General features: G+C 45.5%; 18 non-coding genes and 2 pseudogenes across 18 annotated transcripts; all 20 read left to right on the forward strand.

Annotated features, from left to right (window-relative positions):
• Window positions 1-783: 783 nt before the first annotated feature.
• On the forward strand, window positions 784-974 carry LOC141239017 (U2 spliceosomal RNA). The gene has a single exon (XR_012304458.1). It is a non-coding gene; the product is annotated as a U2 spliceosomal RNA (small nuclear RNA).
• A 1,115-nt stretch (window positions 975-2,089) lies between these two features.
• On the forward strand, window positions 2,090-2,280 carry LOC141238643 (U2 spliceosomal RNA). Its single transcript, XR_012304097.1, has one exon. It is a non-coding gene; the product is annotated as a U2 spliceosomal RNA (small nuclear RNA).
• Window positions 2,281-3,397: 1,117 nt separating this feature from the next.
• On the forward strand, window positions 3,398-3,588 carry LOC141238644 (U2 spliceosomal RNA). The gene has a single exon (XR_012304098.1). It is a non-coding gene; the product is annotated as a U2 spliceosomal RNA (small nuclear RNA).
• A 1,117-nt stretch (window positions 3,589-4,705) lies between these two features.
• On the forward strand, window positions 4,706-4,896 carry LOC141238646 (U2 spliceosomal RNA). The gene has a single exon (XR_012304100.1). It is a non-coding gene; the product is annotated as a U2 spliceosomal RNA (small nuclear RNA).
• A 1,118-nt stretch (window positions 4,897-6,014) lies between these two features.
• LOC141238647 (U2 spliceosomal RNA) lies at window positions 6,015-6,205 on the forward strand. Its single transcript, XR_012304101.1, has one exon. It is a non-coding gene; the product is annotated as a U2 spliceosomal RNA (small nuclear RNA).
• Window positions 6,206-7,322: 1,117 nt separating this feature from the next.
• On the forward strand, window positions 7,323-7,513 carry LOC141238649 (U2 spliceosomal RNA). Its single transcript, XR_012304102.1, has one exon. It is a non-coding gene; the product is annotated as a U2 spliceosomal RNA (small nuclear RNA).
• A 1,117-nt stretch (window positions 7,514-8,630) lies between these two features.
• On the forward strand, window positions 8,631-8,821 carry LOC141238650 (U2 spliceosomal RNA). Its single transcript, XR_012304103.1, has one exon. It is a non-coding gene; the product is annotated as a U2 spliceosomal RNA (small nuclear RNA).
• Window positions 8,822-9,939: 1,118 nt separating this feature from the next.
• On the forward strand, window positions 9,940-10,130 carry LOC141238651 (U2 spliceosomal RNA). Its single transcript, XR_012304104.1, has one exon. It is a non-coding gene; the product is annotated as a U2 spliceosomal RNA (small nuclear RNA).
• A 1,125-nt stretch (window positions 10,131-11,255) lies between these two features.
• Window positions 11,256-11,346, forward strand: LOC141239051 (U2 spliceosomal RNA; annotated as a pseudogene).
• Window positions 11,347-12,154: 808 nt separating this feature from the next.
• LOC141239044 (U2 spliceosomal RNA) lies at window positions 12,155-12,383 on the forward strand (annotated as a pseudogene).
• Window positions 12,384-13,500: 1,117 nt separating this feature from the next.
• On the forward strand, window positions 13,501-13,691 carry LOC141238969 (U2 spliceosomal RNA). The gene has a single exon (XR_012304410.1). It is a non-coding gene; the product is annotated as a U2 spliceosomal RNA (small nuclear RNA).
• Window positions 13,692-14,811: 1,120 nt separating this feature from the next.
• Window positions 14,812-15,002, forward strand: LOC141238652 (U2 spliceosomal RNA). Its single transcript, XR_012304105.1, has one exon. It is a non-coding gene; the product is annotated as a U2 spliceosomal RNA (small nuclear RNA).
• Window positions 15,003-16,122: 1,120 nt separating this feature from the next.
• On the forward strand, window positions 16,123-16,313 carry LOC141238653 (U2 spliceosomal RNA). The gene has a single exon (XR_012304106.1). It is a non-coding gene; the product is annotated as a U2 spliceosomal RNA (small nuclear RNA).
• A 1,116-nt stretch (window positions 16,314-17,429) lies between these two features.
• LOC141238654 (U2 spliceosomal RNA) lies at window positions 17,430-17,620 on the forward strand. Its single transcript, XR_012304107.1, has one exon. It is a non-coding gene; the product is annotated as a U2 spliceosomal RNA (small nuclear RNA).
• A 1,119-nt stretch (window positions 17,621-18,739) lies between these two features.
• LOC141238655 (U2 spliceosomal RNA) lies at window positions 18,740-18,930 on the forward strand. The gene has a single exon (XR_012304108.1). It is a non-coding gene; the product is annotated as a U2 spliceosomal RNA (small nuclear RNA).
• Window positions 18,931-20,050: 1,120 nt separating this feature from the next.
• LOC141238656 (U2 spliceosomal RNA) lies at window positions 20,051-20,241 on the forward strand. Its single transcript, XR_012304109.1, has one exon. It is a non-coding gene; the product is annotated as a U2 spliceosomal RNA (small nuclear RNA).
• A 1,113-nt stretch (window positions 20,242-21,354) lies between these two features.
• Window positions 21,355-21,545, forward strand: LOC141238658 (U2 spliceosomal RNA). Its single transcript, XR_012304111.1, has one exon. It is a non-coding gene; the product is annotated as a U2 spliceosomal RNA (small nuclear RNA).
• Window positions 21,546-22,666: 1,121 nt separating this feature from the next.
• Window positions 22,667-22,857, forward strand: LOC141238660 (U2 spliceosomal RNA). Its single transcript, XR_012304112.1, has one exon. It is a non-coding gene; the product is annotated as a U2 spliceosomal RNA (small nuclear RNA).
• A 1,124-nt stretch (window positions 22,858-23,981) lies between these two features.
• Window positions 23,982-24,172, forward strand: LOC141238661 (U2 spliceosomal RNA). Its single transcript, XR_012304113.1, has one exon. It is a non-coding gene; the product is annotated as a U2 spliceosomal RNA (small nuclear RNA).
• A 1,119-nt stretch (window positions 24,173-25,291) lies between these two features.
• LOC141238662 (U2 spliceosomal RNA) lies at window positions 25,292-25,482 on the forward strand. The gene has a single exon (XR_012304114.1). It is a non-coding gene; the product is annotated as a U2 spliceosomal RNA (small nuclear RNA).
• Window positions 25,483-26,223: the final 741 nt, after the last annotated feature.

The raw sequence follows: 26,223 nt of genomic DNA on the forward strand, positions 1-26,223 counted from the left end.
TTTCAGTATATTGTTGCACACACACCATCTATTTAGCAAATGCCCTTGTTATCAACAGCAGCCTTTTAAACTCACCTGAGCTAACAGGTATGTGAGCTGGTTACTCTGCTGCGCTTAAAATTTATTTTTTGGTTTGCTACAATGCCTTTTCTGAAACGTTGTCTCCCTCTGCTGGAACACTGACTTCTTTCATTTAATGCCTGCAGACTATAAAAGAGAAACCAACCCAAAAAGTTTGGTTGATTAGTCTGTGGCATTCTTTTAAACTGTTGCTTATGGCGGTCTCTGTGAGCTTCTCAGTGACATTCAGCCATCCAGGTATCCCGCCTGCAGTAGACGGAATGTGGCAATGGAACGCTGGCTGCGCGTGTCATAATAGGCTCTGAGCCTTTATATACCTGCGCACAGCAGCAGCCACCTTCAGTCTGCTGCTGGACAGCCAGCAGCAGCAGCAGCAGCAGGAGAGGTAATTAATCAGCAACCCTCCTGCTAAGGGTAGACAGCTGCTCGTCCCCCCCCCCCCGCCTTAATTGGTTCTCCTCCCTTCCAACGGTGTTGAGGCGGGTGGGAACAGCCGGGGGTTGAGGGTACTGTGCTAAAAGAGGTGGAGTTATACAGATCTAAAACGCGTGGATTGCAGCAGCAGCAAGCCGAAAAGTGCAGGCATGTGAGGGATCTAGAGGTTGACAGCATGTCTTCTTAACGGGAGTCCAGGTGGCCATCTCCACAAATGGACTTTTCAGAATCCTTGGGTGGCACCGTAGTCGGAAACCAATTCTGGTTATCGCTTCTCGGCCTTTTGGCTAAGATCAAGTGTAGTATCTGTTCTTATCAGTTTAATATCTGATACGTCCCCTATCTCGGGACCATATATTAAATGGATTTTTAGAACAGGGAGATGGAAAAAGAGCTTGCTCTGTCCACTCCACGCATTGACCTGGTATTGCAGTATCTCCAGGACCGGTGCACCCCTTCTTTAATGCAGTTTCTAAAATCAGAAAGAATTGAATTCAATACTTTTTGTTCATTTGGCTTGTTTGTCGGATTTTGGGATGGACTCTTTGGCTTTGCTTTTCTTCTCCTCATTGGATTTTTCATGTTAAAAGTTGCAGAAGCCAGATGACAAGCTCATTTTGGTTCAACTTCAGCAACTGTGCATTGCATTGCCATGTAATGTAATGCAATGCTATCTATCTAGCTCTCCCTCTATACTTCCTTTTGGATAAACAGACATATTAGGCAAGCATTTTGGAGCTTTCACCTAAATAACTACAGGTGGTGAGATAAGCTGCACAATATAATTGACCTTTCAGTATATTGTTGCACACACACCATCTATTTAGCAAATGCCCTTGTTATTAACAGCAGCCTTTTAAACTCACCTGAGCTAACAGGTATGTGAGCTGGTTACTCTGCTGCGCTTAAAATTTCTTTTTTGGTTTGCTACAATGCCTTTTCTGAAACGTTGTCTCCCTCTGCTGGAACACTGACTTCTTTCATTTAATGCCTGCAGACTATAAAAGAGAAACCAACCCAAAAAGTTTGGTTGATTAGTCTGTGGCATTCTTTTAAACTGTTGCTTATGGCGGTCTCTGTGAGCTTCTCAGTGACATTCAGCCATCCAGGTATCCCACCTGCAGTAGACGGAATGTGGCAATGGAACGCTGGCTGCGCGTGTCATAATAGGCTCTGAGCCTTTATATACCTGCGCACAGCAGCAGCCACCTTCAGTCTGCTGCTGGACAGCCAGCAGCAGCAGCAGGAGAGGTAATTAATCAGCAACCCTCCTGCTAAGGGTAGACAGCTGCTCGTTCCACCCCCCCCCCCCCGCCTTAATTGGTTCTCCTCCCTTCCAACGGTGTTGAGGCGGGTGGGAACAGCCGGGGGTTGAGGGTACTGTGCTAAAAGAGGTGGAGTTATGCAGATCTAAAACGCGTGGATTGCAGCAGCAGCAAGCCGAAAAGTGCAGGCATGTGAGGGATCTAGAGGTTGACAGCATGTCTTCTTAACGGGAGTCCAGGTGGCCATCTCCACAAATGGACTTTTCAGAATCCTTGGGTGGCACCGTAGTCGGAAACCAATTCTGGTTATCGCTTCTCGGCCTTTTGGCTAAGATCAAGTGTAGTATCTGTTCTTATCAGTTTAATATCTGATACGTCCCCTATCTGGGGACCATATATTAAATGGATTTTTAGAACAGGGAGATGGAAAAAGAGCTTGCTCTGTCCACTCCACGCATTGACCTGGTATTGCAGTATCTCCAGGACCGGTGCACCCCTTCTTTAATGCAGTTTCTAAAATCAGAAAGAATTGAATTCAATGCTTTTTGTTCATTTGGCTTGTTTGTCGGATTTTGGGATGGACTCTTTGGCTTTGCTTTTCTTCTCCTCATTGGATTTTTCATGTTAAAAGTTGCAGAAGCCAGATGACAAGCTCATTTTGGTTCAACTTCAGCAACTGTGCATTGCATTGCCATGTAATGTAATGCAATGCTATCTATCTAGCTCTCCCTCTATACTTCCTTTTGGATAAACAGACATATTAGGCAAGCATTTTGGAGCTTTCACCTAAATAACTACAGGTGGTGAGATAAGCTGCACAATATAATTGACCTTTCAGTATATTGTTGCACACACACCATCTATTTAGCAAATGCCCTTGTTATCAACAGCAGCCTTTTAAACTCACCTGAGCTAACAGGTATGTGAGCTGGTTACTCTGCTGCGCTTAAAATTTCTTTTTTGGTTTGCTACAATGCCTTTTCTGAAACGTTGTCTCCCTCTGCTGGAACACTGACTTCTTTCATTTAATGCCTGCAGACTATAAAAGAGAAACCAACCCAAAAAGTTTGGTTGATTAGTCTGTGGCATTCTTTTAAACTGTTGCTTATGGCGGTCTCTGTGAGCTTCTCAGTGACATTCAGCCATCCAGGTATCCCGCCTGCAGTAGACGGAATGTGGCAATGGAACGCTGGCTGCGCGTGTCATAATAGGCTCTGAGCCTTTATATACCTGCGCACAGCAGCAGCCACCTTCAGTCTGCTGCTGGACAGCCAGCAGCAGCAGCAGCAGCAGGAGAGGTAATTAATCAGCAACCCTCCTGCTAAGGGTAGACAGTTGCTCGTTCAACCCCCCCCCGCCTTAATTGGTTCTCCTCCCTTCCAACGGTGTTGAGGCGGGTGGGAACAGCCGGGGGTTGAGGGTACTGTGCTAAAAGAGGTGGAGTTATGCAGATCTAAAACGCGTGGATTGCAGCAGCAGCAAGCCGAAAAGTGCAGGCATGTGAGGGATCTAGAGGTTGACAGCATGTCTTCTTAACGGGAGTCCAGGTGGCCATCTCCACAAATGGACTTTTCAGAATCCTTGGGTGGCACCGTAGTCGGAAACCAATTCTGGTTATCGCTTCTCGGCCTTTTGGCTAAGATCAAGTGTAGTATCTGTTCTTATCAGTTTAATATCTGATACGTCCCCTATCTGGGGACCATATATTAAATGGATTTTTAGAACAGGGAGATGGAAAAAGAGCTTGCTCTGTCCACTCCACGCATTGACCTGGTATTGCAGTATCTCCAGGACCGGTGCACCCCTTCTTTAATGCAGTTTCTAAAATCAGAAAGAATTGAATTCAATGCTTTTTGTTCATTTGGCTTGTTTGTCGGATTTTGGGATGGACTCTTTGGCTTTGCTTTTCTTCTCCTCATTGGATTTTTCATGTTAAAAGTTGCAGAAGCCAGATGACAAGCTCATTTTGGTTCAACTTCAGCAACTGTGCATTGCATTGCCATGTAATGTAATGCAATGCTATCTATCTAGCTCTCCCTCTATACTTCCTTTTGGATAAACAGACATATTAGGCAAGCATTTTGGAGCTTTCACCTAAATAACTACAGGTGGTGAGATAAGCTGCACAATATAATTGACCTTTCAGTATATTGTTGCACACACACCATCTATTTAGCAAATGCCCTTGTTATCAACAGCAGCCTTTTAAACTCACCTGAGCTAACAGGTATGTGAGCTGGTTACTCTGCTGCACTTAAAATTTCTTTTTTGGTTTGCTACAATGCCTTTTCTGAAACGTTGTCTCCCTCTGCTGGAACACTGACTTCTTTCATTTAATGCCTGCAGACTATAAAAGAGAAACCAACCCAAAAAGTTTGGTTGATTAGTCTGTGGCATTCTTTTAAACTGTTGCTTATGGCGGTCTCTGTGAGCTTCTCAGTGACATTCAGCCATCCAGGTATCCCGCCTGCAGTAGACGGAATGTGGCAATGGAACGCTGGCTGCGCGTGTCATAATAGGCTCTGAGCCTTTATATACCTGCGCACAGCAGCAGCCACCTTCAGTCTGCTGCTGGACAGCCAGCAGCAGCAGCAGCAGCAGGAGAGGTAATTAATCAGCAACCCTCCTGCTAAGGGTAGACAGTTGCTCGTTCCACCCCCCCCCGCCTTAATTGGTTCTCCTCCCTTCCAATGGTGTTGAGGCGGGTGGGAACAGCCGGGGGTTGAGGGTACTGTGCTAAAAGAGGTGGAGTTATGCAGATCTAAAACGCGTGGATTGCAGCAGCAGCAAGCCGAAAAGTGCAGGCATGTGAGGGATCTAGAGGTTGACAGCATGTCTTCTTAACGGGAGTCCAGGTGGCCATCTCCACAAATGGACTTTTCAGAATCCTTGGGTGGCACCGTAGTCGGAAACCAATTCTGGTTATCGCTTCTCGGCCTTTTGGCTAAGATCAAGTGTAGTATCTGTTCTTATCAGTTTAATATCTGATACGTCCCCTATCTGGGGACCATATATTAAATGGATTTTTAGAACAGGGAGATGGAAAAAGAGCTTGCTCTGTCCACTCCACGCATTGACCTGGTATTGCAGTATCTCCAGGACCGGTGCACCCCTTCTTTAATGCAGTTTCTAAAATCAGAAAGAATTGAATTCAATGCTTTTTGTTCATTTGGCTTGTTTGTCGGATTTTGGGATGGACTCTTTGGCTTTGCTTTTCTTCTCCTCATTGGATTTTTCATGTTAAAAGTTGCAGAAGCCAGATGACAAGCTCATTTTGGTTCAACTTCAGCAACTGTGCATTGCATTGCCATGTAATGTAATGCAATGCTATCTATCTAGCTCTCCCTCTATACTTCCTTTTGGATAAACAGACATATTAGGCAAGCATTTTGGAGCTTTCACCTAAATAACTACAGGTGGTGAGATAAGCTGCACAATATAATTGACCTTTCAGTATATTGTTGCACACACACCATCTATTTAGCAAATGCCCTTGTTATCAACAGCAGCCTTTTAAACTCACCTGAGCTAACAGGTATGTGAGCTGGTTACTCTGCTGCGCTTAAAATTTCTTTTTTGGTTTGCTACAATGCCTTTTCTGAAACGTTGTCTCCCTCTGCTGGAACACTGACTTCTTTCATTTAATGCCTGCAGACTATAAAAGAGAAACCAACCCAAAAAGTTTGGTTGATTAGTCTGTGGCATTCTTTTAAACTGTTGCTTATGGCGGTCTCTGTGAGCTTCTCAGTGACATTCAGCCATCCAGGTATCCCGCCTGCAGTAGACGGAATGTGGCAATGGAACGCTGGCTGCGCGTGTCATAATAGGCTCTGAGCCTTTATATACCTGCGCACAGCAGCAGCCACCTTCAGTCTGCTGCTGGACAGCCAGCAGCAGCAGCAGCAGCAGGAGAGGTAATTAATCAGCAACCCTCCTGCTAAGGGTAGACAGCTGCTCGTTCCACCCCCCCCCCGCCTTAATTGGTTCTCCTCCCTTCCAACGGTGTTGAGGCGGGTGGGAACAGCCGGGGGTTGAGGGTACTGTGCTAAAAGAGGTGGAGTTATGCAGATCTAAAACGCGTGGATTGCAGCAGCAGCAAGCCGAAAAGTGCAGGCATGTGAGGGATCTAGAGGTTGACAGCATGTCTTCTTAACGGGAGTCCAGGTGGCCATCTCCACAAATGGACTTTTCAGAATCCTTGGGTGGCACCGTAGTCGGAAACCAATTCTGGTTATCGCTTCTCGGCCTTTTGGCTAAGATCAAGTGTAGTATCTGTTCTTATCAGTTTAATATCTGATACGTCCCCTATCTGGGGACCATATATTAAATGGATTTTTAGAACAGGGAGATGGAAAAAGAGCTTGCTCTGTCCACTCCACGCATTGACCTGGTATTGCAGTATCTCCAGGACCGGTGCACCCCTTCTTTAATGCAGTTTCTAAAATCAGAAAGAATTGAATTCAATGCTTTTTGTTCATTTGGCTTGTTTGTCGGATTTTGGGATGGACTCTTTGGCTTTGCTTTTCTTCTCCTCATTGGATTTTTCATGTTAAAAGTTGCAGAAGCCAGATGACAAGCTCATTTTGGTTCAACTTCAGCAACTGTGCATTGCATTGCCATGTAATGTAATGCAATGCTATCTATCTAGCTCTCCCTCTATACTTCCTTTTGGATAAACAGACATATTAGGCAAGCATTTTGGAGCTTTCACCTAAATAACTACAGGTGGTGAGATAAGCTGCACAATATAATTGACCTTTCAGTATATTGTTGCACACACACCATCTATTTAGCAAATGCCCTTGTTATCAACAGCAGCCTTTTAAACTCACCTGAGCTAACAGGTATGTGAGCTGGTTACTCTGCTGCGCTTAAAATTTCTTTTTTGGTTTGCTACAATGCCTTTTCTGAAACGTTGTCTCCCTCTGCTGGAACACTGACTTCTTTCATTTAATGCCTGCAGACTATAAAAGAGAAACCAACCCAAAAAGTTTGGTTGATTAGTCTGTGGCATTCTTTTAAACTGTTGCTTATGGCGGTCTCTGTGAGCTTCTCAGTGACATTCAGCCATCCAGGTATCCCGCCTGCAGTAGACGGAATGTGGCAATGGAACGCTGGCTGCGCGTGTCATAATAGGCTCTGAGCCTTTATATACCTGCGCACAGCAGCAGCCACCTTCAGTCTGCTGCTGGACAGCCAGCAGCAGCAGCAGCAGCAGGAGAGGTAATTAATCAGCAACCCTCCTGCTAAGGGTAGACAGTTGCTCGTTCAACCCCCCCCCGCCTTAATTGGTTCTCCTCCCTTCCAACGGTGTTGAGGCGGGTGGGAACAGCCGGGGGTTGAGGGTACTGTGCTAAAAGAGGTGGAGTTATGCAGATCTAAAACGCGTGGATTGCAGCAGCAGCAAGCCGAAAAGTGCAGGCATGTGAGGGATCTAGAGGTTGACAGCATGTCTTCTTAACGGGAGTCCAGGTGGCCATCTCCACAAATGGACTTTTCAGAATCCTTGGGTGGCACCGTAGTCGGAAACCAATTCTGGTTATCGCTTCTCGGCCTTTTGGCTAAGATCAAGTGTAGTATCTGTTCTTATCAGTTTAATATCTGATACGTCCCCTATCTGGGGACCATATATTAAATGGATTTTTAGAACAGGGAGATGGAAAAAGAGCTTGCTCTGTCCACTCCACGCATTGACCTGGTATTGCAGTATCTCCAGGACCGGTGCACCCCTTCTTTAATGCAGTTTCTAAAATCAGAAAGAATTGAATTCAATGCTTTTTGTTCATTTGGCTTGTTTGTCGGATTTTGGGATGGACTCTTTGGCTTTGCTTTTCTTCTCCTCATTGGATTTTTCATGTTAAAAGTTGCAGAAGCCAGATGACAAGCTCATTTTGGTTCAACTTCAGCAACTGTGCATTGCATTGCCATGTAATGTAATGCAATGCTATCTATCTAGCTCTCCCTCTATACTTCCTTTTGGATAAACAGACATATTAGGCAAGCATTTTGGAGCTTTCACCTAAATAACTACAGGTGGTGAGATAAGCTGCACAATATAATTGACCTTTCAGTATATTGTTGCACACACACCATCTATTTAGCAAATGCCCTTGTTATCAACAGCAGCCTTTTAAACTCACCTGAGCTAACAGGTATGTGAGCTGGTTACTCTGCTGCACTTAAAATTTCTTTTTTGGTTTGCTACAATGCCTTTTCTGAAACGTTGTCTCCCTCTGCTGGAACACTGACTTCTTTCATTTAATGCCTGCAGACTATAAAAGAGAAACCAACCCAAAAAGTTTGGTTGATTAGTCTGTGGCATTCTTTTAAACTGTTGCTTATGGCGGTCTCTGTGAGCTTCTCAGTGACATTCAGCCATCCAGGTATCCCGCCTGCAGTAGACGGAATGTGGCAATGGAACGCTGGCTGCGCGTGTCATAATAGGCTCTGAGCCTTTATATACCTGCGCACAGCAGCAGCCACCTTCAGTCTGCTGCTGGACAGCCAGCAGCAGCAGCAGCAGCAGGAGAGGTAATTAATCAGCAACCCTCCTGCTAAGGGTAGACAGTTGCTCGTTCCACCCCCCCCCGCCTTAATTGGTTCTCCTCCCTTCCAATGGTGTTGAGGCGGGTGGGAACAGCCGGGGGTTGAGGGTACTGTGCTAAAAGAGGTGGAGTTATGCAGATCTAAAACGCGTGGATTGCAGCAGCAGCAAGCCGAAAAGTGCAGGCATGTGAGGGATCTAGAGGTTGACAGCATGTCTTCTTAACGGGAGTCCAGGTGGCCATCTCCACAAATGGACTTTTCAGAATCCTTGGGTGGCACCGTAGTCGGAAACCAATTCTGGTTATCGCTTCTCGGCCTTTTGGCTAAGATCAAGTGTAGTATCTGTTCTTATCAGTTTAATATCTGATACGTCCCCTATCTGGGGACCATATATTAAATGGATTTTTAGAACAGGGAGATGGAAAAAGAGCTTGCTCTGTCCACTCCACGCATTGACCTGGTATTGCAGTATCTCCAGGACCGGTGCACCCCTTCTTTAATGCAGTTTCTAAAATCAGAAAGAATTGAATTCAATGCTTTTTGTTCATTTGGCTTGTTTGTCGGATTTTGGGATGGACTCTTTGGCTTTGCTTTTCTTCTCCTCATTGGATTTTTCATGTTAAAAGTTGCAGAAGCCAGATGACAAGCTCATTTTGGTTCAACTTCAGCAACTGTGCATTGCATTGCCATGTAATGTAATGCAATGCTATCTATCTAGCTCTCCCTCTATACTTCCTTTTGGATAAACAGACATATTAGGCAAGCATTTTGGAGCTTTCACCTAAATAACTACAGGTGGTGAGATAAGCTGCACAATATAATTGACCTTTCAGTATATTGTTGCACACACACCATCTATTTAGCAAATGCCCTTGTTATCAACAGCAGCCTTTTAAACTCACCTGAGCTAACAGGTATGTGAGCTGGTTACTCTGCTGCGCTTAAAATTTCTTTTTTGGTTTGCTACAATGCCTTTTCTGAAACGTTGTCTCCCTCTGCTGGAACACTGACTTCTTTCATTTAATGCCTGCAGACTATAAAAGAGAAACCAACCCAAAAAGTTTGGTTGATTAGTCTGTGGCATTCTTTTAAACTGTTGCTTATGGCGGTCTCTGTGAGCTTCTCAGTGACATTCAGCCATCCAGGTATCCCGCCTGCAGTAGACGGAATGTGGCAATGGAACGCTGGCTGCGCGTGTCATAATAGGCTCTGAGCCTTTATATACCTGCGCACAGCAGCAGCCACCTTCAGTCTGCTGCTGGACAGCCAGCAGCAGCAGCAGCAGCAGGAGAGGTAATTAATCAGCAACCCTCCTGCTAAGGGTAGACAGCTGCTCGTTCCACCCCCCCCCCGCCTTAATTGGTTCTCCTCCCTTCCAACGGTGTTGAGGCGGGTGGGAACAGCCGGGGGTTGAGGGTACTGTGCTAAAAGAGGTGGAGTTATGCAGATCTAAAACGCGTGGATTGCAGCAGCAGCAAGCCGAAAAGTGCAGGCATGTGAGGGATCTAGAGGTTGACAGCATGTCTTCTTAACGGGAGTCCAGGTGGCCATCTCCACAAATGGACTTTTCAGAATCCTTGGGTGGCACCGTAGTCGGAAACCAATTCTGGTTATCGCTTCTCGGCCTTTTGGCTAAGATCAAGTGTAGTATCTGTTCTTATCAGTTTAATATCTGATACGTCCCCTATCTGGGGACCATATATTAAATGGATTTTTAGAACAGGGAGATGGAAAAAGAGCTTGCTCTGTCCACTCCACGCATTGACCTGGTATTGCAGTATCTCCAGGACCGGTGCACCCCTTCTTTAATGCAGTTTCTAAAATCAGAAAGAATTGAATTCAATGCTTTTTGTTCATTTGGCTTGTTTGTCGGATTTTGGGATGGACTCTTTGGCTTTGCTTTTCTTCTCCTCATTGGATTTTTCATGTTAAAAGTTGCAGAAGCCAGATGACAAGCTCATTTTGGTTCAACTTCAGCAACTGTGCATTGCATTGCCATGTAATGTAATGCAATGCTATCTATCTAGCTCTCCCTCTATACTTCCTTTTGGATAAACAGACATATTAGGCAAGCATTTTGGAGCTTTCACCTAAATAACTACAGGTGGTGAGATAAGCTGCACAATATAATTGACCTTTCAGTATATTGTTGCACACACACCATCTATTTAGCAAATGCCCTTGTTATCAACAGCAGCCTTTTAAACTCACCTGAGCTAACAGGTATGTGAGCTGGTTACTCTGCTGCGCTTAAAATTTCTTTTTTGGTTTGCTACAATGCCTTTTCTGAAACGTTGTCTCCCTCTGCTGGAACACTGACTTCTTTCATTTAATGCCTGCAGACTATAAAAGAGAAACCAACCCAAAAAGTTTGGTTGATTAGTCTGTGGCATTCTTTTAAACTGTTGCTTATGGCGGTCTCTGTGAGCTTCTCAGTGACATTCAGCCATCCAGGTATCCCGCCTGCAGTAGACGGAATGTGGCAATGGAACGCTGGCTGCGCGTGTCATAATAGGCTCTGAGCCTTTATATACCTGCGCACAGCAGCAGCCACCTTCAGTCTGCTGCTGGACAGCCAGCAGCAGCAGCAGCAGCAGGAGAGGTAATTAATCAGCAACCCTCCTGCTAAGGGTAGACAGCTGCTCGTTCCACCCCCCCCCCACCCCCCGCCTTAATTGGTTCTCCTCCCTTCCAACGGTGTTGAGGCGGGTGGGAACAGCCGGGGGTTGAGGGTACTGTGCTAAAAGAGGTGGAGTTATGCAGATCTAAAACGCGTGGATTGCAGCAGCAGCAAGCCGAAAAGTGCAGGCATGTGAGGGATCTAGAGGTTGACAGCATGTCTTCTTAACGGGAGTCCAGGTGGCCATCTCCACAAATGGACTTTTCAGAATCCTTGGGTGGCACCGTAGTCGGAAACCAATTCTGGTTATCGCTTCTCGGCCTTTTGGCTAAGATCAAGTGTAGTATCTGTTCTTATCGCTTCTCGGCCTTTTGGCTAAGATCAAGTGTAGTATCTTTTGAAAAGGCGGTTTTGGATGTTGGCCGCCCTAGTAGATTGATACATTATGCACACTGGGGTTTAGGCGCTTGTTAGTACGCCAGGTGGCTAATATAGTCATCTGGTGGAAAGCATGGCCCCCCAGGATCGACGCCATTGGGCCGGGGAAGATCGAAAGCCCGAAGTGTGAAGTGCCCCAGGAGTGGTGACCCTGGGGTGCCTTAACTCACTGGGATTGGGAACCCCACTTGAGTTTATGGCACATTTGCACAAGCACTTCAAATTTTCTTTCTTCGCACACACCCTTATTCCGGGCCTTCTGGCCTTAGGATGGGGAATTTTTCAATTCCCGGTCGAAGGTCCGGGCAGTATTATACTGTGAAACCTTCACTATTTATTTAATTTCTTTGTCACTGTGTGTCCACTTATTCACGTGTGTCACGTCCTACTAGGATTTTGTCGGGATGCGGTTCCCTTACGGGTTCCTCTCTTGGCAGGTCTAGGGGGGGAGTGTGTGGCCATCAGGTTCCGCTCCCCCCTGAACCCCCCTGGCTCTCCTCTTTCGGGAGGAGAGCGTTGTTGGCTCCCCTCTTCCGGGAGGGGAGCACAGTCTTTGGCTCCCAGTGCCTTGCTCGGGTGAGAACTCGGGCAGGTGCTGGGGGTAAGATTGGGTCGCCTCTGGCTTCGGCTGGAGGTGGCTTTTTGTCCCTGTTCCTCGCTGTGGCCTTTTGGCTCGGAGGGACGGGGAATGGTTTGGGGGACCCTTCTCCTTTTGGAGAGGGTTTCAAGAAGACCAGCATCCTAGTGCACTTTTTTTGTGGCACTTGTCACTTTTTTAAGCGCACTCGGGTTTTGTACACGAATTCGGGCTAAAAAAAAAAAAAAAAAAAAAAAAAAAAAAAAAATCTGTTCTTATCAGTTTAATATCTGATACGTCCCCTATCTGGGGACCATATATTAAATGGATTTTTAGAACAGGGAGATGGAAAAAGAGCTTGCTCTGTCCACTCCACGCATTGACCTGGTATTGCAGTATCTCCAGGACCGGTGCACCCCTTCTTTAATGCAGTTTCTAAAATCAGAAAGAATTGAATTCAATGCTTTTTGTTCATTTGGCTTGTTTGTCGGATTTTGGGATGGACTCTTTGGCTTTGCTTTTCTTCTCCTCATTGGATTTTTCATGTTAAAAGTTGCAGAAGCCAGATGACAAGCTCATTTTGGTTCAACTTCAGCAACTGTGCATTGCATTGCCATGTAATGTAATGCAATGCTATCTATCTAGCTCTCCCACTATACTTCCTTTTGGATAAACAGACATATTAGGCAAGCATTTTGGAGCTTTCACCTAAATAACTACAGGTGGTGAGATAAGCTGCACAATATAATTGACCTTTCAGTATATTGTTGCACACACACCATCTATTTAGCAAATGCCCTTGTTATCAACAGCAGCCTTTTAAACTCACCTGAGCTAACAGGTATGTGAGCTGGTTACTCTGCTGCGCTTAAAATTTCTTTTTTGGTTTGCTACAATGCCTTTTCTGAAACGTTGTCTCCCTCTGCTGGAACACTGACTTCTTTCATTTAATGCCTGCAGACTATAAAAGAGAAACCAACCCAAAAAGTTTGGTTGATTAGTCTGTGGCATTCTTTTAAACTGTTGCTTATGGCGGTCTCTGTGAGCTTCTCAGTGACATTCAGCCATCCAGGTATCCCGCCTGCAGTAGACGGAATGTGGCAATGGAACGCTGGCTGCGCGTGTCATAATAGGCTCTGAGCCTTTATATACCTGCGCACAGCAGCAGCCACCTTCAGTCTGCTGCTGGACAGCCAGCAGCAGCAGCAGCAGGAGAGGTAATTAATCAGCAACCCTCCTGCTAAGGGTAGACAGCTGCTCGTTCCACCCCCCCCCCCCGCCTTAATTGGTTCTCCTCCCTTCCAACGGTGTTGAGGCGGGTGGGAACAGCCGGGGGTTGAGGGTACTGTGCTAAAAGAGGTGGAGTTATGCAGATCTAAAACGCGTGGATTGCAGCAGCAGCAAGCCGAAAAGTGCAGGCATGTGAGGGATCTAGAGGTTGACAGCATGTCTTCTTAACGGGAGTCCAGGTGGCCATCTCCACAAATGGACTTTTCAGAATCCTTGGGTGGCACCGTAGTCGGAAACCAATTCTGGTTATCGCTTCTCGGCCTTTTGGCTAAGATCAAGTGTAGTATCTGTTCTTATCAGTTTAATATCTGATACGTCCCCTATCTGGGGACCATATATTAAATGGATTTTTAGAACAGGGAGATGGAAAAAGAGCTTGCTCTGTCCACTCCACACATTGACCTGGTATTGCAGTATCTCCAGGACCGGTGCACCCCTTCTTTAATGCAGTTTCTAAAATCAGAAAGAATTGAATTCAATGCTTTTTGTTCATTTGGCTTGTTTGTCGGATTTTGGGATGGACTCTTTGGCTTTGCTTTTCTTCTCCTCATTGGATTTTTCATGTTAAAAGTTGCAGAAGCCAGATGACAAGCTCATTTTGGTTCAACTTCAGCAACTGTGCATTGCATTGCCATGTAATGTAATGCAATGCTATCTATCTAGCTCTCCCTCTATACTTCCTTTTGGATAAACAGACATATTAGGCAAGCATTTTGGAGCTTTCACCTAAATAACTACAGGTGGTGAGATAAGCTGCACAATATAATTGACCTTTCAGTATATTGTTGCACACACACCATCTATTTAGCAAATGCCCTTGTTATCAACAGCAGCCTTTTAAACTCACCTGAGCTAACAGGTATGTGAGCTGGTTACTCTGCTGCGCTTAAAATTTCTTTTTTGGTTTGCTACAATGCCTTTTCTGAAACGTTGTCTCCCTCTGCTGGAACACTGACTTCTTTCATTTAATGCCTGCAGACTATAAAAGAGAAACCAACCCAAAAAGTTTGGTTGATTAGTCTGTGGCATTCTTTTAAACTGTTGCTTATGGTGGTCTCTGTGAGCTTCTCAGTGACATTCAGCCATCCAGGTATCCCGCCTGCAGTAGACGGAATGTGGCAATGGAACGCTGGCTGCGCGTGTCATAATAGGCTCTGAGCCTTTATATACCTGCGCACAGCAGCAGCCACCTTCAGTCTGCTGCTGGACAGCCAGCAGCAGCAGCAGCAGGAGAGGTAATTAATCAGCAACCCTCCTGCTAAGGGTAGACAGCTGCTCGTTCCACCCCCCCCCCCCCCCGCCTTAATTGGTTCTCCTCCCTTCCAACGGTGTTGAGGCGGGTGGGAACAGCCGGGGGTTGAGGGTACTGTGCTAAAAGAGGTGGAGTTATGCAGATCTAAAACGCGTGGATTGCAGCAGCAGCAAGCCGAAAAGTGCAGGCATGTGAGGGATCTAGAGGTTGACAGCATGTCTTCTTAACGGGAGTCCAGGTGGCCATCTCCACAAATGGACTTTTCAGAATCCTTGGGTGGCACCGTAGTCGGAAACCAATTCTGGTTATCGCTTCTCGGCCTTTTGGCTAAGATCAAGTGTAGTATCTGTTCTTATCAGTTTAATATCTGATACGTCCCCTATCTGGGGACCATATATTAAATGGATTTTTAGAACAGGGAGATGGAAAAAGAGCTTGCTCTGTCCACTCCACGCATTGACCTGGTATTGCAGTATCTCCAGGACCGGTGCACCCCTTCTTTAATGCAGTTTCTAAAATCAGAAAGAATTGAATTCAATGCTTTTTGTTCATTTGGCTTGTTTGTCGGATTTTGGGATGGACTCTTTGGCTTTGCTTTTCTTCTCCTCATTGGATTTTTCATGTTAAAAGTTGCAGAAGCCAGATGACAAGCTCATTTTGGTTCAACTTCAGCAACTGTGCATTGCATTGCCATGTAATGTAATGCAATGCTATCTATCTAGCTCTCCCTCTATACTTCCTTTTGGATAAACAGACATATTAGGCAAGCATTTTGGAGCTTTCACCTAAATAACTACAGGTGGTGAGATAAGCTGCACAATATAATTGACCTTTCAGTATATTGTTGCACACACACCATCTATTTAGCAAATGCCCTTGTTATCAACAGCAGCCTTTTAAACTCACCTGAGCTAACAGGTATGTGAGCTGGTTACTCTGCTGCGCTTAAAATTTCTTTTTTGGTTTGCTACAATGCCTTTTCTGAAACGTTGTCTCCCTCTGCTGGAACACTGACTTCTTTCATTTAATGCCTGCAGACTATAAAAGAGAAACCAACCCAAAAAGTTTGGTTGATTAGTCTGTGGCATTCTTTTAAACTGTTGCTTATGGCGGTCTCTGTGAGCTTCTCAGTGACATTCAGCCATCCAGGTATCCCGCCTGCAGTAGACGGAATGTGGCAATGGAACGCTGGCTGCGCGTGTCATAATAGGCTCTGAGCCTTTATATACCTGCGCACAGCAGCAGCCACCTTCAGTCTGCTGCTGGACAGCCAGCAGCAGCAGCAGCAGCAGGAGAGGTAATTAATCAGCAACCCTCCTGCTAAGGGTAGACAGCTGCTCGTTCCACCCCCCCCCCCCGCCTTAATTGGTTCTCCTCCCTTCCAACGGTGTTGAGGCGGGTGGGAACAGCCGGGGGTTGAGGGTACTGTGCTAAAAGAGGTGGAGTTATGCAGATCTAAAACACGTGGATTGCAGCAGCAGCAAGCCGAAAAGTGCAGGCATGTGAGGGATCTAGAGGTTGACAGCATGTCTTCTTAACGGGAGTCCAGGTGGCCATCTCCACAAATGGACTTTTCAGAATCCTTGGGTGGCACCGTAGTCGGAAACCAATTCTGGTTATCGCTTCTCGGCCTTTTGGCTAAGATCAAGTGTAGTATCTGTTCTTATCAGTTTAATATCTGATACGTCCCCTATCTGGGGACCATATATTAAATGGATTTTTAGAACAGGGAGATGGAAAAAGAGCTTGCTCTGTCCACTCCACGCATTGACCTGGTATTGCAGTATCTCCAGGACCGGTGCACCCCTTCTTTAATGCAGTTTCTAAAATCAGAAAGAATTGAATTCAATGCTTTTTGTTCATTTGGCTTGTTTGTCGGATTTTGGGATGGACTCTTTGGCTTTGCTTTTCTTCTCCTCATTGGATTTTTCATGTTAAAAGTTGCAGAAGCCAGATGACAAGCTCATTTTGGTTCAACTTCAGCAACTGTGCATTGCATTGCCATGTAATGTAATGCAATGCTATCTATCTAGCTCTCCCTCTATACTTCCTTTTGGATAAACAGACATATTAGGCAAGCATTTTGGAGCTTTCACCTAAATAACAACAGGTGGTGAGATAAGCTGCACAATATAATTGACCTTTCAGTATATTGTTGCACACACACCATCTATTTAGCAAATGCCCTTGTTATCAACAGCAGCCTTTTAAACTCACCTGAGCTAACAGGTATGTGAGCTGGTTACTCTGCTGCGCTTAAAATTTCTTTTTTGGTTTGCTACAATGCCTTTTCTGAAACGTTGTCTCCCTCTGCTGGAACACTGACTTCTTTCATTTAATGCCTGCAGACTATAAAAGAGAAACCAACCCAAAAAGTTTGGTTGATTAGTCTGTGGCATTCTTTTAAACTGTTGCTTATGGCGGTCTCTGTGAGCTTCTCAGTGCAATTCAGCCATCCAGGTATCCCGCCTGCAGTAGACGGAATGTGGCAATGGAACGCTGGCTGCGCGTGTCATAATAGGCTCTGAGCCTTTATATACCTGCGCACAGCAGCAGCCACCTTCAGTCTGCTGCTGGACAGCCAGCAGCAGCAGCAGCAGGAGAGGTAATTAATCAGCAACCCTCCTGCTAAGGGTAGACAGCTGCTCGTTCCACCCCCCCCCCCGCCTTAATTGGTTCTCCTCCCTTCCAACGGTGTTGAGGCGGGTGGGAACGGCCGGGGGTTGAGGGTACTGTGCTAAAAGAGGTGGAGTTATGCAGATCTAAAACGCGTGGATTGCAGCAGCAGCAAGCCGAAATGTGCAGGCATGTGAGGGATCTAGAGGTTGACAGCATGTCTTCTTAACGGGAGTCCAGGTGGCCATCTCCACAAATGGACTTTTCAGAATCCTTGGGTGGCACCGTAGTCGGAAACCAATTCTGGTTATCGCTTCTCGGCCTTTTGGCTAAGATCAAGTGTAGTATCTGTTCTTATCAGTTTAATATCTGATACGTCCCCTATCTGGGGACCATATATTAAATGGATTTTTAGAACAGGGAGATGGAAAAAGAGCTTGCTCTGTCCACTCCACGCATTGACCTGGTATTGCAGTATCTCCAGGACCGGTGCACCCCTTCTTTAATGCAGTTTCTAAAATCAGAAAGAATTGAATTCAATGCTTTTTGTTCATTTGGCTTGTTTGTCGGATTTTGGGATGGACTCTTTGGCTTTGCTTTTCTTCTCCTCATTGGATTTTTCATGTTAAAAGTTGCAGAAGCCAGATGACAAGCTCATTTTGGTTCAACTTCAGCAACTGTGCATTGCATTGCCATGTAATGTAATGCAATGCTATCTATCTAGCTCTCCCTCTATACTTCCTTTTGGATAAACAGACATATTAGGCAAGCAATTTGGAGCTTTCACCTAAATAACTACAGGTGGTGAGATAAGCTGCACAATATAATTGACCTTTCAGTATATTGTTGCACACACACCATCTATTTAGCAAATGCCCTTGTTATCAACAGCAGCCTTTTAAACTCACCTGAGCTAACAGGTATGTGAGCTGGTTACTCTGCTGCGCTTAAAATTTCTTTTTTGGTTTGCTACAATGCCTTTTCTGAAACGTTGTCTCCCTCTGCTGGAACACTGACTTCTTTCATTTAATGCCTGCAGACTATAAAAGAGAAACCAACCCAAAAAGTTTGGTTGATTAGTCTGTGGCATTCTTTTAAACTGTTGCTTATGGCGGTCTCTGTGAGCTTCTCAGTGACATTCAGCCATCCAGGTATCCCGCCTGCAGTAGACGGAATGTGGCAATGGAACGCTGGCTGCGCGTGTCATAATAGGCTCTGAGCCTTTATATACCTGCGCACAGCAGCAGCCACCTTCAGTCTGCTGCTGGACAGCCAGCAGCAGCAGCAGCAGCAGGTGAGGTAATTAATCAGCAACCCTCCTGCTAAGGGTAGACAGCTGCTCGTTCCACCCCCCCCCCCGCCTTAATTGGTTCTCCTCCCTTCCAACGGTGTTGAGGCGGGTGGGAACAGCCGGGGGTTGAGGGTACTGTGCTAAAAGAGGTGGAGTTATGCAGATCTAAAACGCGTGGATTGCAGCAGCAGCAAGCCGAAAAGTGCAGGCATGTGAGGGATCTAGAGGTTGACAGCATGTCTTCTTAACGGGAGTCCAGGTGGCCATCTCCACAAATGGACTTTTCAGAATCCTTGGGTGGCACCGTAGTCGGAAACCAATTCTGGTTATCGCTTCTCGGCCTTTTGGCTAAGATCAAGTGTAGTATCTGTTCTTATCAGTTTAATATCTGATACGTCCCCTATCTGGGGACCATATATTAAATGGATTTTTAGAACAGGGAGATGGAAAAAGAGCTTGCTCTGTCCACTCCACGCATTGACCTGGTATTGCAGTATCTCCAGGACCGGTGCACCCCTTCTTTAATGCAGTTTCTAAAATCAGAAAGAATTGAATTCAATGCTTTTTGTTCATTTGGCTTGTTTGTCGGATTTTGGGATGGACTCTTTGGCTTTGCTTTTCTTCTCCTCATTGGATTTTTCATGTTAAAAGTTGCAGAAGCCAGATGACAAGCTCATTTTGGTTCAACTTCAGCAACTGTGCATTGCATTGCCATGTAATGTAATGCAATGCTATCTATCTAGCTCTCCCTCTATACTTCCTTTTGGATAAACAGACATATTAGGCAAGCATTTTGGAGCTTTCACCTAAATAACTACAGGTGGTGAGATAAGCTGCACAATATAATTGACCTTTCAGTATATTGTTGCACACACACCATCTATTTAGCAAATGCCCTTGTTATCAACAGCAGCCTTTTAAACTCACCTGAGCTAACAGGTATGTGAGCTGGTTACTCTGCTGCGCTTAAAATTTCTTTTTTGGTTTGCTACAATGCCTTTTCTGAAACGTTGTCTCCCTCTGCTGGAACACTGACTTCTTTCATTTAATGCCTGCAGACTATAAAAGAGAAACCAACCCAAAAAGTTTGGTTGATTAGTCTGTGGCATTCTTTTAAACTGTTGCTTATGACGGTCTCTGTGAGCTTCTCAGTGACATTCAGCCATCCAGGTATCCCGCCTGCAGTAGTCGGAATGTGACAATGGAACGCTGGCTGCGCGTGTCATAATAGGCTCTGAGCCTTTATATACCTGCGCACAGCAGCAGCCACCTTCAGTCTGCTGCTGGACAGCCAGCAGCAGCAGCAGCAGCAGGAGAGGTAATTAATCAGCAACCCTCCTGCTAAGGGTAGACAGCTGCTCGTTCCACCCCCCCCCCCCGCCTTAATTGGTTCTCCTCCCTTCCAACGGTGTTGAGGCGGGTGGGAACAGCCGGGGGTTGAGGGTACTGTGCTAAAAGAGGTGGAGTTATGCAGATCTAAAACGCGTGGATTGCAGCAGCAGCAAGCCGAAAAGTGCAGGCATGTGAGGGATCTAGAGGTTGACAGCATGTCTTCTTAACGGGAGTCCAGGTGGCCATCTCCACAAATGGACTTTTCAGAATCCTTGGGTGGCACCGTAGTCGGAAACCAATTCTGGTTATCGCTTCTCGGCCTTTTGGCTAAGATCAAGTGTAGTATCTGTTCTTATCAGTTTAATATCTGATACGTCCCCTATCTGGGGACCATATATTAAATGGATTTTTAGAACAGGGAGATGGAAAAAGAGCTTGCTCTGTCCACTCCACGCATTGACCTGGTATTGCAGTATCTCCAGGACCGGTGCACCCCTTCTTTAATGCAGTTTCTAAAATCAGAAAGAATTGAATTCAATGCTTTTTGTTCATTTGGCTTGTTTGTCGGATTTTGGGATGGACTCTTTGGCTTTGCTTTTCTTCTCCTCATTGGATTTTTCATGTTAAAAGTTGCAGAAGCCAGATGACAAGCTCATTTTGGTTCAACTTCAGCAACTGTGCATTGCATTGCCATGTAATGTAATGCAATGCTATCTATCTAGCTCTCCCTCTATACTTCCTTTTGGATAAACAGACATATTAGGCAAGCATTTTGGAGCTTTCACCTAAATAACTACAGGTGGTGAGATAAGCTGCACAATATAATTGACCTTTCAGTATATTGTTGCACACACACCATCTATTTAGCAAATGCCCTTGTTATCAACAGCAGCCTTTTAAACTCACCTGAGCTAACAGGTATGTGAGCTGGTTACTCTGCTGCGCTTAAAATTTCTTTTTTGGTTTGCTACAATGCCTTTTCTGAAACGTTGTCTCCCTCTGCTGGAACACTGACTTCTTTCATTTAATGCCTGCAGACTATAAAAGAGAAACCAACCCAAAAAGTTTGGTTGATTAGTCTGTGGCATTCTTTTAAACTGTTGCTTATGGCGGTCTCTGTGAGCTTCTCAGTGACATTCAGCCATCCAGGTATCCCGCCTGCAGTAGACGGAATGTGGCAATGGAACGCTGGCTGCGCGTGTCATAATAGGCTCTGAGCCTTTATATACCTGCGCACAGCAGCAGCCACCTTCAGTCTGCTGCTGGACAGCCAGCAGCAGCAGCAGGAGAGGTAATTAATCAGCAACCCTCCTGCTAAGGGTAGACAGCTGCTCGTTCCACCCCCCCCCCCGCCTTAATTGGTTCTCCTCCCTTCCAACGGTGTTGAGGCGGGTGGGAACAGCCGGGGGTTGAGGGTACTGTGCTAAAAGAGGTGGAGTTATGCAGATCTAAAACGCGTGGATTGCAGCAGCAGCAAGCCGAAAAGTGCAGGCATGTGAGGGATCTAGAGGTTGACAGCATGTCTTCTTAACGGGAGTCCAGGTGGCCATCTCCACAAATGGACTTTTCAGAATCCTTGGGTGGCACCGTAGTCGGAAACCAATTCTGGTTATCGCTTCTCGGCCTTTTGGCTAAGATCAAGTGTAGTATCTGTTCTTATCAGTTTAATATCTGATACGTCCCCTATCTGGGGACCATATATTAAATGGATTTTTAGAACAGGGAGATGGAAAAAGAGCTTGCTCTGTCCACTCCACGCATTGACCTGGTATTGCAGTATCTCCAGGACCGGTGCACCCCTTCTTTAATGCAGTTTCTAAAATCAGAAAGAATTGAATTTAATGCTTTTTGTTCATTTGGCTTGTTTGTCGGATTTTGGGATGCACTCTTTGGCTTTGCTTTTCTTCTCCTCATTGGATTTTTCATGTTAAAAGTTGCAGAAGCCAGATGACAAGCTCATTTTGGTTCAACTTCAGCAACTGTGCATTGCATTGCCATGTAATGTAATGCAATGCTATCTATCTAGCTCTCCCTCTATACTTCCTTTTGGATAAACAGACATATTAGGCAAGCATTTTGGAGCTTTCACCTAAATAACTACAGGTGGTGAGATAAGCTGCACAATATAATTGACCTTTCAGTATATTGTTGCACACACACCATCTATTTAGCAAATGCCCTTGTTATCAACAGCAGCCTTTTAAACTCACCTGAGCTAACAGGTATGTGAGCTGGTTACTCTGCTGCGCTTAAAATTTCTTTTTTGGTTTGCTACAATGCCTTTTCTGAAACGTTGTCTCCCTCTGCTGGAACACTGACTTCTTTCATTTAATGCCTGCAGACTATAAAAGAGAAACCAACCCAAAAAGTTTGGTTGATTAGTCTGTGGCATTCTTTTAAACTGTTGCTTATGGCGGTCTCTGTGAGCTTCTCAGTGACATTCAGCCATCCAGGTATCCCGCCTGCAGTAGACGGAATGTGGCAATGGAACGCTGGCTGCGCGTGTCATAATAGGCTCTGAGCCTTTATATACCTGCGCACAGCAGCAGCCACCTTCAGTCTGCTGCTGGACAGCCAGCAGCAGCAGCAGCAGCAGGAGAGGTAATTAATCAGCAACCCTCCTGCTAAGGGTAGACAGCTGCTCGTTCCACCCCCCCCCCCCCGCCTTAATTGGTTCTCCTCCCTTCCAACGGTGTTGAGGCGGGTGGGAACAGCCGGGGGTTGAGGGTACTGTGCTAAAAGAGGTGGAGTTATGCAGATCTAAAACGCGTGGATTGCAGCAGCAACAAGCCGAAAAGTGCAGGCATGTGAGGGATCTAGAGGTTGACAGCATGTCTTCTTAACGGGAGTCCAGGTGGCCATCTCCACAAATGGACTTTTCAGAATCCTTGGGTGGCACCGTAGTCGGAAACCAATTCTGGTTATCGCTTCTCGGCCTTTTGGCTAAGATCAAGTGTAGTATCTGTTCTTATCAGTTTAATATCTGATACGTCCCCTATCTGGGGACCATATATTAAATGGATTTTTAGAACAGGGAGATGGAAAAAGAGCTTGCTCTGTCCACTCCACGCATTGACCTGGTATTGCAGTATCTCCAGGACCGGTGCACCCCTTCTTTAATGCAGTTTCTAAAATCAGAAAGAATTGAATTCAATGCTTTTTGTTCATTTGGCTTGTTTGTCGGATTTTGGGATGGACTCTTTGGCTTTGCTTTTCTTCTCCTCATTGGATTTTTCATGTTAAAAGTTGCAGAAGCCAGATGACAAGCTCATTTTGGTTCAACTTCAGCAACTGTGCATTGCATTGCCATGTAATGTAATGCAATGCTATCTATCTAGCTCTCCCTCTATACTTCCTTTTGGATAAACAGACATATTAGGCAAGCATTTTGGAGCTTTCACCTAAATAACTACAGGTGGTGAGATAAGCTGCACAATATAATTGACCTTTCAGTATATTGTTGCACACACACCATCTATTTAGCAAATGCCCTTGTTATCAACAGCAGCCTTTTAAACTCACCTGAGCTAACAGGTATGTGAGCTGGTTACTCTGCTGCGCTTAAAATTTCTTTTTTGGTTTGCTACAATGCCTTTTCTGAAACGTTGTCTCCCTCTGCTGGAACACTGACTTCTTTCATTTAATGCCTGCAGACTATAAAAGAGAAACCAACCCAAAAAGTTTGGTTGATTAGTCTGTGGCATTCTTTTAAACTGTTGCTTATGGCGGTCTCTGTGAGCTTCTCAGTGACATTCAGCCATCCAGGTATCCCGCCTGCAGTAGACGGAATGTGGCAATGGAACGCTGGCTGCGCGTGTCATAATAGGCTCTGAGCCTTTATATACCTGCGCACAGCAGCAGCCACCTTCAGTCTGCTGCTGGACAGCCAGCAGCAGCAGCAGCAGCAGGAGAGGTAATTAATCAGCAACCCTCCTGCTAAGGGTAGACAGCTGCTCGTTCCACCCCCCCACCCCCCCCGCCTTAATTGGTTCTCCTCCCTTCCAACGGTGTTGAGGCGGGTGGGAACAGCCGGGGGTTGAGGGTACTGTGCTAAAAGAGGTGGAGTTATGCAGATCTAAAACGCGTGGATTGCAGCAGCAGCAAGCCGAAAAGTGCAGGCATGTGAGGGATCTAGAGGTTGACAGCATGTCTTCTTAACGGGAGTCCAGGTGGCCATCTCCACAAATGGACTTTTCAGAATCCTTGGGTGGCACCGTAGTCGGAAACCAATTCTGGTTATCGCTTCTCGGCCTTTTGGCTAAGATCAAGTGTAGTATCTGTTCTTATCAGTTTAATATCTGATACGTCCCCTATCTGGGGACCATATATTAAATGGATTTTTAGAACAGGGAGATGGAAAAAGAGCTTGCTCTGTCCACTCCACGCATTGACCTGGTATTGCAGTATCTCCAGGACCGGTGCACCCCTTCTTTAATGCAGTTTCTAAAATCAGAAAGAATTGAATTCAATGCTTTTTGTTCATTTGGCTTGTTTGTCGGATTTTGGGATGGACTCTTTGGCTTTGCTTTTCTTCTCCTCATTGGATTTTTCATGTTAAAAGTTGCAGAAGCCAGATGACAAGCTCATTTTGGTTCAACTTCAGCAACTGTGCATTGCATTGCCATGTAATGTAATGCAATGCTATCTATCTAGCTCTCCCTCTATACTTCCTTTTGGATAAACAGACATATTAGGCAAGCATTTTGGAGCTTTCACCTAAATAACTACAGGTGGTGAGATAAGCTGCACAATATAATTGACCTTTCAGTATATTGTTGCACACACACCATCTATTTAGCAAATGCCCTTGTTATCAACAGCAGCCTTTTAAACTCACCTGAGCTAACAGGTATGTGAGCTGGTTACTCTGCTGCGCTTAAAATTTCTTTTTTGGTTTGCTACAATGCCTTTTCTGAAACGTTGTCTCCCTCTGCTGGAACACTGACTTCTTTCATTTAATGCCTGCAGACTATAAAAGAGAAACCAACCCAAAAAGTTTGGTTGATTAGTCTGTGGCATTCTTTTAAACTGTTGCTTATGGCGGTCTCTGTGAGCTTCTCAGTGACATTCAGCCATCCAGGTATCCCGCCTGCAGTAGACGGAATGTGGCAATGGAACGCTGGCTGCGCGTGTCATAATAGGCTCTGAGCCTTTATATACCTGCGCACAGCAGCAGCCACCTTCAGTCTGCTGCTGGACAGCCAGCAGCAGCAGCAGCAGCAGGAGAGGTAATTAATCAGCAACCCTCCTGCTAAGGGTAGACAGCTGCTCGTTCCACCCCCCCCCCCGCCTTAATTGGTTCTCCTCCCTTCCAACGGTGTTGAGGCGGGTGGGAACAGCCGGGGGTTGAGGGTACTGTGCTAAAAGAGGTGGAGTTATGCAGATCTAAAACGCGTGGATTGCAGCAGCAGCAAGCCGAAAAGTGCAGGCATGTGAGGGATCTAGAGGTTGACAGCATGTCTTCTTAACGGGAGTCCAGGTGGCCATCTCCACAAATGGACTTTTCAGAATCCTTGGGTGGCACCGTAGTCGGAAACCAATTCTGGTTATCGCTTCTCGGCCTTTTGGCTAAGATCAAGTGTAGTATCTGTTCTTATCAGTTTAATATCTGATACGTCCCCTATCTGGGGACCATATATTAAATGGATTTTTAGAACAGGGAGATGGAAAAAGAGCTTGCTCTGTCCACTCCACGCATTGACCTGGTATTGCAGTATCTCCAGGACCGGTGCACCCCTTCTTTAATGCAGTTTCTAAAATCAGAAAGAATTGAATTCAATGCTTTTTGTTCATTTGGCTTGTTTGTCGGATTTTGGGATGGACTCTTTGGCTTTGCTTTTCTTCTCCTCATTGGATTTTTCATGTTAAAAGTTGCAGAAGCCAGATGACAAGCTCATTTTGGTTCAACTTCAGCAACTGTGCATTGCATTGCCATGTAATGTAATGCAATGCTATCTATCTAGCTCTCCCTCTATACTTCCTTTTGGATAAACAGACATATTAGGCAAGCATTTTGGAGCTTTCACCTAAATAACTACAGGTGGTGAGATAAGCTGCACAATATAATTGACCTTTCAGTATATTGTTGCACACACACCATCTATTTAGCAAATGCCCTTGTTATCAACAGCAGCCTTTTAAACTCACCTGAGCTAACAGGTATGTGAGCTGGTTACTCTGCTGCGCTTAAAATTTCTTTTTTGGTTTGCTACAATGCCTTTTCTGAAACGTTGTCTCCCTCTGCTGGAACACTGACTTCTTTCATTTAATGCCTGCAGACTATAAAAGAGAAACCAACCCAAAAAGTTTGGTTGATTAGTCTGTGGCATTCTTTTAAACTGTTGCTTATGGCGGTCTCTGTGAGCTTCTCAGTGACATTCAGCCATCCAGGTATCCCGCCTGCAGTAGACGGAATGTGGCAATGGAACGCTGGCTGCGCGTGTCATAATAGGCTCTGAGCCTTTATATACCTGCGCACAG

Source organism: Phyllobates terribilis, unplaced genomic scaffold (assembly GCF_046119375.1).
Source record: "Phyllobates terribilis strain yellow unplaced genomic scaffold, ASM4611937v1 Scaffold_763__1_contigs__length_703860, whole genome shotgun sequence".
NCBI classification, from domain to species: domain Eukaryota; kingdom Metazoa; phylum Chordata; class Amphibia; order Anura; family Dendrobatidae; genus Phyllobates; species Phyllobates terribilis.